The sequence below is a fragment of the Calliphora vicina genome, chromosome 1 (genome assembly GCF_958450345.1).
Source record: "Calliphora vicina chromosome 1, idCalVici1.1, whole genome shotgun sequence".
Lineage (NCBI taxonomy): Eukaryota > Metazoa > Arthropoda > Insecta > Diptera > Calliphoridae > Calliphora > Calliphora vicina.
In genome coordinates this window covers 104,901,879-104,917,813 of record NC_088780.1, presented here as the reverse complement: position 1 = coordinate 104,917,813, position 15,935 = coordinate 104,901,879, and the positions used below count along the sequence as shown (strand labels likewise).

General features: G+C 30.7%; 1 protein-coding gene across 1 annotated transcript in view; it reads right to left on the bottom strand.

Moving 5' to 3' along the window:
- The window catches only part of Oamb (Octopamine receptor in mushroom bodies), a 130,356-nt gene extending 115,700 nt beyond the window's left edge, over window positions 1–14,656 (bottom strand). Inside the window, exon 1 of the mRNA XM_065505039.1 lies at window positions 14,104–14,656. The gene's annotated coding sequence lies outside the window, so the exon portion shown is untranslated. The remainder of the gene's footprint in view (window positions 1–14,103) is intronic.
- Between the last annotated feature and the right edge of the window lie 1,279 nt (window positions 14,657–15,935).

The following is a 15,935-nucleotide window of genomic DNA, read 5'->3' as shown; positions in this document are numbered from 1 at the left end:
CAAAGATGTTTATTAGGCTATTGTAAGTTGGACCTACAATGAGTAAAAAAAAATTTTAAATTTTGTATACCTAAACATATTTAAAAGTTGTATTTTAAAGTACAATTTGGTGAAGGGTATATAAGATTCGACACAGCCGAATATACATAGCTATAATGAGTTTGTGTAGATGTTTGAGTCGATTAATTTTGAAGACATTTCGATAAAATGTGGTGTATATACTTTTTTAGGCCCAAGGACGAATCCTATTGAAACTGGCTGAAATCGCTCCATTATTTCCCCTAGCTCCCATACAAATATCCTCCTGAAATACTTTATACTATGGAAATCATGTCACCTAATTTCATGCCGATCGGTCTATAATTAGTCATAGCTCCCATATAAGGCCCGCTTCCAAAAATCACTTTAACGAGCATAAATCTCTTAAAAATGTTGGTAAACACATAAAATTCCACGCAAATAACTTTCATGGCGATCGGTCCATAATTAGTCATAGCTCCCACATAAGACCTTCTTCCGAAAATGAATTATTGAAATTTTTAAAGAAAAATAATTTTGCTATTTACTTTTTCTTACTTGTTTTAATACATGTCATTGAACAATTTTACAGAAATGGTTAAACTGTGATAAATTGGACTAAGCGCTTTTGCTCATCACAAAAGCGAGATAATTCCAATTTTTTTCTTTGTAATCACTTTATTTTAACTTATTGTACATTACTGCATTAAAATCTCAATTTTAAAAAAGTCGACTTAGAACCTTCGCATGTTAAGCCAACGGTATATGTATAAGTAACGAGCTAGTAAGGTAACTGGCTCTATTGAACCGGAATGTGAATACAATGCGATGAGTACTTTATACTAGCTAACAGACAGTCTCAATATAATCAAAACGTGTCACTAGTGGACAGTGGAGAAGAAGAGTTAAACAATTTTTTTTTAAATTTTCAAGGAGATTTAATAGCAAAATACGTTTAATCGGAATTATTAGTGTTCTCATTTTCTGACTATTCTCTTAATTTTATTTGGGTAATTTTAAAAACTTTTCAAAAATCTAGATTTAATTTGAAAATTCTGCAAAAATCTTTGTTTATTCTTCATTATTTGTTTGAGAACATTTTAATGAAATTATTTATTTCTTCTTTTCAAAGAAATCTAAACTATTATTTATTTAGTATAATTAAGTTTCATTTTAAAACTCTAACCACTGTAAAATATATGTTAGCATAGTTTTTGCTCTTGTTATTTTAGTTCTTATTGCTGATGATTTCAGTTTACATTTTATTTCAATGGTATAGAAAAGAATACGTAGTTATATACATATCGCACACCCAGTTCAAAAGTGACACAACTCAAAATTTTAATTTTTTAGAAATCGAAAATAAATATATGGTCAATTCACAAGGTCTCTTATCATGTCATATTATCATAATGTTCTAATATTTCACAATGGTTTAAAATTGTTATTGTTGCTATTCAAGCAAAAAATGTCCTAAACTATTACTACTCTGTAAGCTAGGTTTATTGTGCTGTCGTATCCAACCAGCAGAGACCTGCGCCGAACCCCTACTAGTCGCATACGCCGCACAGTGGCTCATTTTCGTTATTCATCGGCCAAAACTCTGTAACTTTTTAACCGATAGAGATCTTTTAGAATTTTTTTTTTGGTGGACAGATAACATCTTGAATTTTTCTCCAGTTTTAATTTCATTAAAATCGGTTCAGCAGTTGTTGCGCAATTTAAGGTTAAAGTTGAACTTTTAATTTTTTATAGCATTTAGTATGAAAATGCAAATTTTTGTTTTTTGAATCAGCTATACTTATTAAAAAAGTTATCAGCAGATAAAAACAAGTAAGGAAGTATGTTCGGCCAAGCTCGACTAAATAATACCCTACACTATAATTTATTTTCGTGAATGATTTTCGGAAGCGGGTCTTATATGGGAGCTAGACTAATTATGGACCTATCGCCATGAAATTAGGTCGTGTGATTTATGTGTATATGGAAGTTATTTCTATTGAATTTTGTGTTTATACAAACATTTTTAAGAGATTTATGCTCGTTAAAGTGATTTTCGGAAGCGGGTCTTATATGGGAGCTATAACTAACAATGGACCGATCCATGAAATTAGGTCGTGTGATTTATGTCTATATGGAAGTTATTTCTATTGAATTTTATGTTTATACCAACATTTTTAAGAGATTTATGGTCGTTAAAGTGATTTTCGGAAGCGGGTCTTATATGGGAGCTATGACTAATAATGTACCGATCATCATAAAATTAGGTGACATTAATTCAGTTTATATAAAACTTATTTCGAGCAAAATTTGTGTAGATACATATATAAATTAACCATTTACGACCGATAAAGTATAACTTCGGGAGAACATTTGTATGGGTGCTAGGTGAAATAGTTGACCGATTTCAGTAATTTTCAATAGACTTCGCCCTCGTGCCAAAAAAAATTATGTACCAAATTTTATCGCAATATCTTCAAAATTGCGACTTGTACTTTGCGCCAGTCATATGAGCAAATAAAATAAAAATAGAACAAAAATTTGGGAGTAATTTCATTCAAATGAAAAAAGTGTTCAACAAACAGGTCAAAACAGGTCAACAAGTATATATAGGCTTAAAGAGGACACTTTGGACTTTCTCCTGGTTGTAAAATTTGTTTTACCCCTTTTGACACTTTTACTCCACTGAAATTCAAATTTGGCTAAAATATAGTACCTGAGAAAAAATTAATAACACTTCAGGTATAAACGGTACAATGACAAATCATATCAGCTCTTAAAGACTATTATCCTACCAACATAACAAAAGAAAAATCATCCAATTATCTATAATAGTTTACGAGTAATGATAATTTACTTCTGATCAAATTTACAAAAATCACATTTTTATAAAATGACATAAAATATTTGACTTTAACAGCATATCACGCACACAATTGACAATATTTTTATATAATTTTTTTGGGTACCTTAGTTTCAATGTGTTTACTATTGAATGGCATTAAAATTTTTGAAATCGGAGTTAACAAAAAGTTGGACTTTTGGCCGATGAAATTGAGATATAAGCCACCGTGCGCCGAGCCGTCGAGTCGCTGATAATATTCGGGAGCCGACACCAAGAATCGCAGTCAAAAAGTTCTAGTCTCGAAAAATTAAGCAAAACCGCCATACTATTTTTCACAAGCCTCCGCCGCCGATAAAAGTGTTCGACACAGGTCTCTGATAATCAGCTGTTTTTGTTTACAATTATTTTTTGAACAAAATTTTTATTTGTTTTCGTAAAAGTGGTTGCAGAATAATATTTAATGGACGCTATAGAAAATAATTATTATTTTAGTTTTCTCACTTGGCATTGTAACAGAAAATTTTTGTAATTGTTTAATTTTGTATCGGTATTTTATATCAGCTGATTTAGATTTGAAATAGCACACTTAGTTATGAGGGGTTGTTAACAACAGTCGTATTTTTTCATGTTATTATTTTAGTAGTTCTGAAATTAGGACACCTTGTGAATTAGCTTATAGTGTTTTTTTTAGCCACAGTTAACAACAACAGAATACACTGATATCTTTTGTATAGATAAACAAGCGTATTGTGCATAGTTTAATCATAAAATTCATTTTTCGGTTTTATATAACCCGACAAATTAATTTTAAGTTGTGTCACTTTTGAACTGGATGTGCGATATGTACATATGTATACAATGGCGCGTGTGGTAAATTATGCACTTACTGTGTGGTGGGGCAGAAAACCAAACCACTACACCACTGTTTCATTATAACGACTTGTAATAATACTAAGTACTTAGTACAAAAACAAACATCAAGTACTTTGGCTGTTGCTGCATGCTCTTAATGCCATTACTACTATTACGAACAACTGTGGCTTATATTACAACAAGCAACAAACCAAACCAAACTAGTGGATATAGTGGTAAAACAAACATGTTCTGTTACTACTCTATAACAGCCACACATACAAACTTGAACGAATACTAGCTGTTGACTTTTATTCTTCCACTTTTGGGATTTTCGATGCTCTCAGGTCTAAAATTTCTCTCGGTCAGTTGTTTAAAGATCGGCCCATAATTGGTTATAGCTCCCATATAAAGACCACTTCCGAAAAATACTTAAATACACAATTATATGTAAGCCGCTGATTATGGTGATTTTCCATGCAGAAAAATATAAAACGTATCATAACAAAATTTAGAACTAATGTAGATACAAATGTCCTTAAGTTAATGTCATTTTAATTTTTGACATTTTTTATTTTCAATTACCGAAATTCCTAAAACGGAAGAAATGTGTTCCAAAAACAAAGTTTTTTTTTTAGAAAAGTACCGACGTTATTTACCGTGAAATAATCAACAAATATGGAGCTCTTTCAATAACACATAATAGCTTTTATAATAACACATAATAAGTTGGATAGTTCTAGGGGGTATTATGTCTGCTTCAGTGAGTCAAGTTTTACTTAACACGCTTTTGAATTAAATTCTCTTTTCCTTTTTACATGTACCAACTTTAAATGCGTGTAACTTTTTATAGGGATCTCTTGAACTAAAAGAGTTAACCTACAGATGCAAGTGTATTTTTAGTTTTTAAAGATCTTCCCAAGGACTATTAGCATTTTAAATTTCTACTCATTAGGGCCACCCACTGGCCCTAAATTCGCCTACAAAGCTGAAAACTGGAAATCAATTGAGAAACACCTCAACTGCAACCATGTGAAATGAAACAAGCTATATTCGGCTGTGCCGATATTTAAAATAAAATTTTTAAATATTTTTATGTAAACAAAAACTTGTTCTTGGTAAAAAAAAAATTTGCGTTAAAAAATATTTTTCCCGATTTTGACCCATTGTAGGTCCAACTTACTATAGCCTTATATACATCGTTGCAATGGACTTTGAAATATCTATCATTGGATATCCGTGACTTAGCAATCCAGATATAGATAAAAAATAGGCCAAAAATCGAGGTTATCCCGGCGATGAGTGTGCCGATTTCGTCGATTTTAAATAGCAACCGAGCCGGTTGCCGATATATTAATGTATGAATCATGTATGTTAGTTATTTGGGGGCTACGGAAAGTTGATTTCAACATACAGACGGACATGGCTATATCGACTTCTCTATCAATAACGAACCAGAATATATATACTTTGTGGGGTCGCAAATGAAAAATGTAGAAATTACAATCGGAATGATAAACTTATGTATACCCTTAAAGTGGCATATTTTTGAATCTAATTGAGATTTTTGAATCTAATTGATACAAAAATTAACTTATCTAAATAAATACAATTAGTTAGGAATAAATGTGGATCAAATTATTCCTAATATTTGCAATCCTATTAAAATTTTGATAAAAATATTTGTTTTAGAAACTCAATAAATACGTAATATGCATAAGCGTAGCTAGACTATTATTATTATTTATTATTTTCTGGTTTAGAAAAGTGAATGCATAAAGCCTCTATGCTAAGAATGTTTGCACTGATGATATGTGTGAACACGAATCCACAATAATTAAGTTTAGCCTGTCGGATAAACAATGAACCAAAATGGCTTGCAGATTTGACACCTTTATTTTAGCTTGTAAAAACCAAACATTACCTGTGCTCCGTTGTACGATTGGCATTGCAATATTTTTTAACTTTTTGTTTTCCAAAAACCCCATGATTAATGTTCTAGGGCACAGGAATCTCATAACGGAACAATCTACAAATCCAAAAATATCTTCTGCGACTTTCCAAATTTTTATCTGGGGTGGGCAGATGCGAGTCTGGGGTGGTTTTGTCCACCCCAGCACCCCCCCTATCTACGCCAATGGTAATATGTAATAAAATCTTTATTTATTAACAAAACTCAATGAAATTTTCAACGTTTTTTAAATTTGTCATTCTAAATAACAAAGTGTAAAAAAATTGTCAAAAGGTCAAAGGGAATCCCAAAAAAATTAGAGCGAAAATCCCAAAAATGGAATATTTTACAACTTTGCCCATAGGGTCCACATTTCCTTCCAGGCTAGGAAAATACTTTGTATTTAAATAGGGAACACATCAAGGTTTCTAAACCCGCCATTTTTGTGTTTTGATCCCAGCTTTGAAATTTTAGAACATGTGGCCCAAAGTTGAAATTTTTATAAAAAAAATAGTCCAATTTCCGAAGGGCATAGAGGCGACATATTCGAAAAATATGCGATGTTTTTTTATAACAAAATGTTATCAGTAAAGATAGCATACAGAAAAACATAAAATTTGTATACATATATTCTTAAAGAAAAAATTTTTTTATTTTTTTCGCCCAACAAAACAGCAAAAATCTACTATTTTTGGAATTTTTAAATTGAAAATCGTTTATTTTTGGATCCGTAATTGATTTTGCTCTGAAGTCGTTTGTATATTATGAGATAAATAGCACACGCAAGCTTGGCTTTCAAACCTAGCGCTTTCCAAAAACATACAAATCTTTGAAATCGGATGGGAAACTAAAAAATCGCACGCATTTAAAAATGTTACATGTCGAAGATACCCAACTTTGAGCTCCCATTGCGCCACCCCTGGATCATTTGTAGGGCCGATTTTAATAAATTAAACTCGAATACTCCTTGGCTACGCCGACGTCAAATTTAATCCTGAGCGAAGCAGCCGTTTAGAAATACCAGATTTATTTCCAAAAAAAAATTTGATTCTGCCCCACTGTGCATTGTTAGCAATGACTTTTTTCCATCTTTCGGGCAACATATGGATACCGAGGCCAAAAGACCTGTTTTGGGTCTTTTGGCCTTTTAGCAGCATACTAGATAGGATCCTTTTGGTCCCACCAAATACATAGCTTTACTTTAGCCACAAAGTATACAGAGGTGTCACGGGACAGAAAATAATCTCCTTTTATATTTGTCTCATTTTTTATGAACTGATCAATCATTAAAGATCAAGAATACTTATATATACTTTGCTAAGACTCGAAGGAATATTTTTCAATGTTTCACATGGAATGGCTAACTTTTGTATTCCCCTCATTCATCACTTATGGTGGTGGAGGGTAGAAAAATATATAAATTATTGCAACTTTTTTTATCCCTAGCCAAAGTCTTTATTTGTTTCAATTTATCTTGTAATTTTTTAGTATTCTATTGCTTAGGGTATATTTATTTGCTTATGGTTTTATACTATGCAAAGCACTTTCTTGTATTTATTTATATATTTATTTTGCAAAAATAACTCAAATTTATTTAACTTTTTCTTTATTATTTTGCTTTTAACCAAAACACACCATAAGTTTTCCCAGTAAATACTTGACCATTGATATGATGATACCCTTTGGCTTTAACTTGCAGTTAAAAACAGAAGAGTATTTTTATTTTCTAGTTTGATTATTTCTGATGAAGCCCTTTTATTTTTTCTACTTGTGGGAAAACAGTCATTGAAAATATCAAAAGTCAATGTCGATTTGTTGGTTTGTTTGTTGTTTTCATTGTCTAGTGTGTTCGAGTGGGTATCTGTCAGTATTTTAATGAATGTTAGTATATCTGTATGGAATTGTGAAACATTTATCTTATTTTTTTATCATATTCATTCATTCATTCGTTCGTTTATTCATCTCTGTATTTGTTCATTTATATGCGAATTTAACAATCCAGACCATTAATTTAATTGTGGGGTGTTAACTTGAGTTCCGTTTTTTGCATTAATTTTTTGTATGTTTCTTTGTGTGTGGAATATGGTCATTTTCATTTCCCATCATCGTAAATTTAATGGTCAATATGGTTGGCTGGTGGTTTTGTTTTATTTATTCGATTTTTAATTCATTTGCTGTGATTTATTTTTTAAATATTCTTTGCATATAAAGAATAACTAATGCCTTGCACTGATAAGTGGTTTTAAAGCGAAGATCTTGAAATTAAATTTAAGTAACTTAACTACACAGAGAAAACAAATTCGTAGTACAAATACGTAGGTTTCACACATAGAATTTTACGGTTCTATCAACAGCAAGTCAGTTGACAAAGAAGAACTTCGTTATAAGCAAACAAACTTTTAGTACTCCTTTTATAAGATCAAAAATTAACTTATCTAAACAAAAACAATTAGTTGGGAATAATTGTGGATCAAATTCTTCCTAGTATTTACAATCCTATTAAGATTTTGAAACTCAACAAATATGTAATAGCACTGGCTTAATATGCAAAGGCTCTAATTCCATATTTTAAAATTTTACAGGAGAGACAAAAAACATTCAAACTTTTTTTTGCGCAAATATTTTTGAATTCTGTAAACGCAATTTTTTTTGGTATTTTTCTTTGTTTTCTATGTGCTTAAAATTAAAAGCAAAATGATAAAATTAGTATTTGCCGAGATAAAAGGTTTTTTGGACTTAGAGTTTTTTCTATTGCTTAGTTTGTATTTCTTGATGGACTTAGGTCTTTTTCTTAGAACTTGTCTTTCATTTCTTATTTACTACTTTTTATACCCATCACCATGAGTGGCAAGGGTATATATAAGTTTGTCATTTAGTTTGTAATTTCTACATATTTCACTGGCGACCCCACAAAATATATATTCTAGATCGTTATAGATAGCGAAGTCGATATAGCCATGTCCGTCTGTCAGTCTCTATGATGAAATCAACTTTCCGTAGTCCCTAAATAACTTACATGTTCATACATCAATATATCGGGAATTCTTCCGGCTTGGTAGCTATTAAAAATCGACAACATCGGTCCACAAATGCCTGAGATATAAGGAAAATACCAGGACAACCTAGATTTTTGGCCTATTTTTATCTATATCTTTATTACTAAGTCATTAATATAGACAATATGGGTATCTAATGATAGATATTCAATTGCAACGATGTATATAGGGCTATAGTAATGGTGTTTTCTTTTCTGGCATAAATGATGCATTTTTTCTGCATTTTACCCTTCTTTGTGTTCTTTCTTTTCTAATTATGTTACCATAAAACCCTGAATATGTGCTACATGTTTCACCCTCAATTTTATCAAAGGGTTAGAAATGCACCACTTTGTATGTAAGCAAAAAGTATAGTTTTGTAATATTTCGAAGCTACATAAAAGAAAATTGCATAAATGGTAATGATTTTTGTTCTATCGCACAGTGGGGCAGAATCGAAATTTTTTGGAAATAAATCTGGTATTTCTAAACGGCTGGTCCGATCGGGAAAAAATTTGAGTTGGGTGTAGCCAAGGAGTATTGGAGTTTAAGTTATTAAAATAATCCAGGGGCGGCGCTATGGGGGCTCAAAGTAGGGTACCTTCGACATGTAACATTTTTAAACACGTGCCATTTTTTTGTTTCCCATCCGATTTCAAAGAATTTTATATTTTTAAATAAAAAAAATTCAATATCTCAATTAGATTCAAAAATATGCCACTTTGAAACTCCGTCCTTCAAAAATATTGCACTTTTTCATACTAAAATTTTTTTATAAATTTTCTTAATATTTTATTCAACACAAATCATTGGTTCTGACTCAGTCACATTAAGAAAATTTATACAAATTCTTTAGTATGAAAAAGTGCAATATTTTTCAAGGACGGAGTTTTTAAGTGGCATATTTTTGAATCTAATTGATATATTGACTTGAAATTTTTTTTGTAAGACCAAAAATTAACTTATCTAAACAAAAAAATTTAGCTCGGAATAAATGTGGATCAAATTGTTCCTAATATTTGCAATCCTATTAAAATTTTGATATAAATTTTAGTTTTAGAAACTCAATGAATATGTAATATGTAATAAAATCTTTATTTATTAACGACACTCAATGAAATATTCAGAGTTTTTTAAGTTTCTCATTCTAACTAACAAGGTGTAAAAAACCTTGTCAAAAGGTCAAAGGGAATCCCGCAATTCCTAAAAATTTGAGCGAAAATCCCAAAAATGGTATTTTTTACAATTTTGTCCATAGGGTCCACATTTCCTTCGGGGCTGGGAAAATACTTTAGGGATAAATAGGAAACACATCAGGGTTTACAAAACTGCTTTCCGATTTCTGATCCCAGCTTTAGGATTTTAGAACATTTGGCCCAAAGTTGAAATTTTGATAAAAAAAATAGGTCAATTTCCAAAGGACGTAGGGCCGACATGGACATATTTTTTATACCAAAATGTTCTCCGTAAAGAAGCTTTATAGAAAAACATAAAATTGTTATATGTTCTAAAAGAAAGTTTTTTTTTAATAAAAAAAGAGTTATGTCACCTTTTTGTCCAAAAAACAGCAAAAATATACTATTTTTTGAATTTTTAAATTGAAAATCTGTTATTTTTGGATTCGTAATTGATATTGCTCTGAAATCTTTTGTATGTTGTTCGTAATTTAGTTGTCTAACTAACAAAAAAAATTCAAGTCCATTCGGTCCAAAAGTGCGCCCTATATTTTTAAAAAAGCAGACCAAGGTATGGCAAAATTTTAAAATTTCAATTTTGAAATGCCTATAACTAGAAAATTATAAGAGATAAATAGCACACGCAAGAATGTTTTTTTTGCTTTCCAAAAATATAAAATTCTTTGAAATCGGATGGGAAACAAAAAAATTGTACATGTCGAAGGTACCCTACTTTGAGCCCCCATAGCGCCGTCCCTGGATTATTTGTAGGGCCCATTTTAATAACTTAAACTCGAATACTCCTTGGCTATACCCAATTCCTAATTTTATCCCGATCGGACCAGCCGTTTAGAAATGCCAGATTTATTTCCAAAAAATTTCGATTCTGCCCCACTGTGTATCGTTAAAAATGCAACACATTATGAGGGTATGGGTAACATTTAATAAATGGTACAAAATATATAGGCAACATTTTGTGTCAGAAAAGAAAACACCATAAGTTGGACCTACAATGGGTCAAATCGGGAAAAATATATTTTAAGCATAATTTTTTTTTTCATCCAAAAAATTTTTTTCCCATAAATTCAATTTTTTAATTTTTTAAAAATGAAAAAAAAAAATTTTAAAATTTGGAAAAAAAAATTAAAAAAGGCTATATAATATTCGGCACAGCCAAATATAGCTCTCTTACTTGTTTTTCACTAATAATTTTAAAAAACAAAAAAAAAAAATTGTTAAAAAACAACAAAAATCTACTATTTTTTGAATTTTTAAATTGAAAATCGTTCATTTTTTTATTCCTAACCGATATTGATCTGAAATCCATTGTATATTATTGGTAATTAGTTGTCTAACTAACAAAAATTCAAATCCATTCGGTCCAAAAGTACGGCCTAAATTTAAAAAAAGCGGAAAAAGTTTAAAATTTCAATTTTGAAATGCCTACAACTCGGAAATTATAAGAGATAAATAGCAAGCATTTTTTTCAAGAACTAAGTGAGAGCTTTCCAAAAATATAAAAATCTTTGAAATCGAAAATCAAAAATCAAAAAAATGGCACGTATTTAAAAATTTACATGTCGAAGGTATCCTACTTGGAGCCCCTATAGAGCAGGCCCTGGAATAATTGTAGGCTCCATTTTAATAGTTTGAACTCGTGTTCTCCCTGGCTACGCCCATGTCAAATTTTATTCCGATCGAAATAGCCGTTCAGAAATGCCAGATTTATTGCCAACATTGTTTTGATTCTGTGGGGCAGTGCGTTATTAATCAAAACCAGTATGATTTTTGAATACAAATTACTGATCCGTGTAAAATTTTGTTTCCATATTGATCTATTTTAGATGTTTCTGAAGATTAATTATTCATAAAATTCGGTACAGAGATTTTCGTATATATGGGGATTACATACATTGAATTTGAATTCTGATAACAATCTTTCAAGTGATTTTCGGAGGTGATCTTTACATGGGGGATATGAAAAAAAATTTACTATCCTCAAACAATTTGGTATTGTGATTTATTTTTGCTGAATTTTGCATATATTTCAGGAAGAAATTTGTATGGGGACGAGTTTGTCCCTTAATTGTCATATGAAAAAATATGTGAAAATTATCAAATTCGTTTGAGGTTGTCTCACATTTTTATCCAGAACTCTGGTTCCACTAGCTCCATTTTGCTGATTTTCAATACCATACTAGGAAAAATATTTTGGAGTGAGTTTTAATGATTTCAGGTATGTACTTTGAACATGAGAGTGTTTTGGTGGTGGAGAGTATAACAGTTTTCTAACTTAATATTTGAAGTAAATTTAAGTGTAAAAAAACTGGTTGGGCCGGTTACAAATAATAGTTTTGTTATGTCACATCTCCATAGCTCTTTATTCTTGTTTGTGATAAACATGAAATTAGCTGAGGATTTTCCTAAGTGTAGTTGTAGCTCTTAAAAAGAGAAATTAATGAAATTTCTTATTTATTTTAATGTTGCCTTTTAATGGTACTTTATTATTCTTTATTACTGCTAGTTAAGTGGCAAGAGAAATTATACAAAATTTATTATAATATTTAATTTAAGACATAGTTTTAAGATAATTCAATTCAAGACAATCAAGAATTTATCCCTACTTGACTGAACTATTTAGTTTCTAAGTAATAATATACCTGCACAATCCATCAATTTAAATCCCAATAAATACACTTATGCCCCTCTGCTTACAAATCTATTTTAAAGGAGGCAACTTACAAAATATTAATGATTTCATTGAGTAAAAAGGTAGTAGATGGAGGATGGAAAAAAAAAAGAAAATTAAATTGCACTTGAATCAGCACACAACGAGAGCTAAAACTCAAGGTGAAAAATCTACAGCAAATACAAACACACCCACCTCCTTGCAAAACAAGAAAAAGTTCATTTTATAACAAATATTTGTAGCACTTGATAAAACAAACATTATTTCTATCTATTCCCATTGAATTGAACTAAATATTTTATTTTTTCATTCATGTTTTTGTTAGTCATTCTTTCATTGATAAATTGCATTTTTAAGAGATTGTCTTTTCTCTTTATCTTATTTTTTAGGGAGATTACTTTAATAACAAACTGAGTATACTGAGGTGCTATGAAAGGTAGAGTAAAATAATAAAAGTCCGACCATATCGAGTATATAAACCAAAAAAACCTTTTCGTTGAAAAGTTGCGGTTTCTGATATTATTTCAAAAAAAATGGACGCTTAAAGTCTGTTTCCACGATTTGAAATTTTTTTTGGTTTGTCCATATCATTCCTTTCATCGATGATTAAAACTATTTTATTTAAAAATGTATATAGGAGCTGCGACTAATATACACGACTACGTGATAAAAGACCCAAAGATTTGGGACCTCGGTGTAATTTTTGCAAAAAACTGATAATTTTCTAAGGCTCATATCTTGCAAATAGTTCGGAATTTTGATTTACTGTCTGAGGCAAAGTTGTAGCCCTTATCATAGAGAACAAAAATTGTCAAAATCGCAAAAAAATTTAAACAATTTTTGTTCTCTACGACAAGGGCTACAACTTTCCCTCAGAGAGTAAATCAAAATTCCGAACTGCTTGCAAGATATGATCCTGAGAAAATGACACCCATAAAAAAGTGCATGAATTTGGGCAGAACTGGGAGATACGGGTCTTATCTTTGTTGGTCATTTATCACGTACTGGTGTCCGTATATGGTTATATTTCCATGATACAAATTACACACAGTGTTAGGGACCAATCGTCATAAAAACATATGTATCTTATTTGTATTGAATTTTATTTGAATAAAAATTTTTTTTTGGATAGAACATATTTCAGAGATATGTTCAATAATGGAATTTTTAAAAAAAGAGGTCCTTATATGGAATCTATGATAAATTATGGGCCAATCGTTATCAAATTTGGCAGTGTGAGTTTGGCTTATGTAAGACTTATTTATGTGAGCTAAAGGAACTAATGAATTTGAAATTGCGACCTGTAGTTTGATTGCAAGGTTAATATGGACGGACAGACGGAAGGACGGACATCACTCAATCGACAGAAAATGACAGACTGGTATACTCTAAGCTGGGTGCGAGGACAATTTATTTTCACATTGCAAACATACGCACTAATCCAATATACCCTAACCACTATGGTAGTGTAGCGTATAATTAGACTTATACTTTAGTTAATTATTTAAATGAATATTAGTTATATTTCAAAAACTTACCAGTAATAGCAGTAGTTTGTTGTTGGTCGTCTGTTGTAACCATGAATTACAATTACTTTTATCTACACTTGTTAAATTTATATAATTTTTATCCATTTTTTAAATGTTTTTTTCGCACAAAAGATGCCTCTTAATTTCCAGCGTTTCTCACTGCTGTCTACAATTTCTAAAACTTTTCTATTTGCAACTACCGCCAACGTTATTGCTGCTCCAAATAATGACAATATTGTTAGTTGTTCTTGTGTTGGCCCATAAAATAGTTGATAGTTGTTTAAATTACACTGATGTAACAAAGACGTTGCTGTATGCCCGCCAGCCATAACATTTACCATCATCGTAAAGATGCCAGATATTGATACCAGAACCAGAACATTATTATTCTTCTTTAGACTTTTCTGTTTCTGCTTTACAGTTTGTGTCTTGTTCTATTTTTTTTGTCAATATTTGTGACACAAATGATGTTTTGCTGGCTTAGCTGAAAACTTTAGTTGAACATTAGTTTTATATTTTAGTTTAAAATGTCAATCAGTTTAGTTGAAGTTGTTAAACTAGCATTGCAGTGTATTATAGTGGGAGCAGAAGAAGCACGTATTCCGGCTGTTAGAAGTTTTTGTTGTTGTTGTATAGTATTTATAGCCAGGTATTGACAAATTTCATTTTATTTGAGTTTAAAATAAATCATTTCTTTAGTAGAGTCTTTAAGGTGAATTCTGTAAGTATACAAAAATATGTAAAATGTTAAGGATTTTATACAAGATATTCAAGTTTATATACATATTTCTGAAGAAATAAATTAGCATATTAACCTAATTGAAAAACGATTTTACATGACCGAAATTAAGCTTGAACGCTATAAAAGCAAATAATTTTTACACCGAATCATTACATGCATTGAAAATGGATACATTACATTAACCAAAAGATATCGTATGTGAAGCTCAGCGAAATATCCATGGCGCTATGGTAATTCTCTGTATTTGTTGGCAGCAAAATGGTTCTATCAATTATAAGCTGTTCAACAGACTATCACAGGGAACTTGTACCGTGTGCAACTGATACGTTTGAAGCTAGCAATTCACTGCACATATCAAAACACAAACGCAGCCATCCATAGCTAGCTAGTCAATTAACAAACCCAGAAGAATTATCAAAGTGGTTTAGAAACCTTTTTTTTGGAAATAATTCGGTATCTTGGGAACTGTTGGAGATATTATTACGAAATTTCATATGGTTTTAGATGAGGTGTTTTCGAGTTGATATTCAGATTCCTTGCGCTAATGGGGGTCAGTAGGTAGCCCCTCAAAATAGGTCACCTCGGGTCTCAAATTTTTTAAAAAAAATCGCCAAAAACTAATAGAGATAACCTACACTTGTAAGCATATTTTTTGTAGATCTTCTCAATGACTATTTATATTCAAAATTTCAGCTTATTCGGAGTATAAATGGATTTTTAGCGATTTTTTTAAAAAATTTGAGACCCGAGGTGGCTAACTTTGAGGGGCTACGTACTGGCCCCCATTAGCGCTAGGAATCTGAACAAACGTATATCAACTCGAAAACACCTCAGCTCAAAGCGTATGAAATTTCGTAACAATGCACATAGGTCTGGCGACCCACTTTTTTTGGCCAAAACTAAAATATTCACTTATATATATAAATTCATACAAATGATACAATTAATAACAAAAAACATAATTTTTTTTAAGTTTTTAATAATTTAATTTTTTTTTTGTTTTTTACTTCCACTCTGCCAAATTCTGAGTAAATCACAATTTTTTAATTAAAAGTATCCTGAAACAAAAATTAATTTCTTAAAAATAAGCAAAAACTAG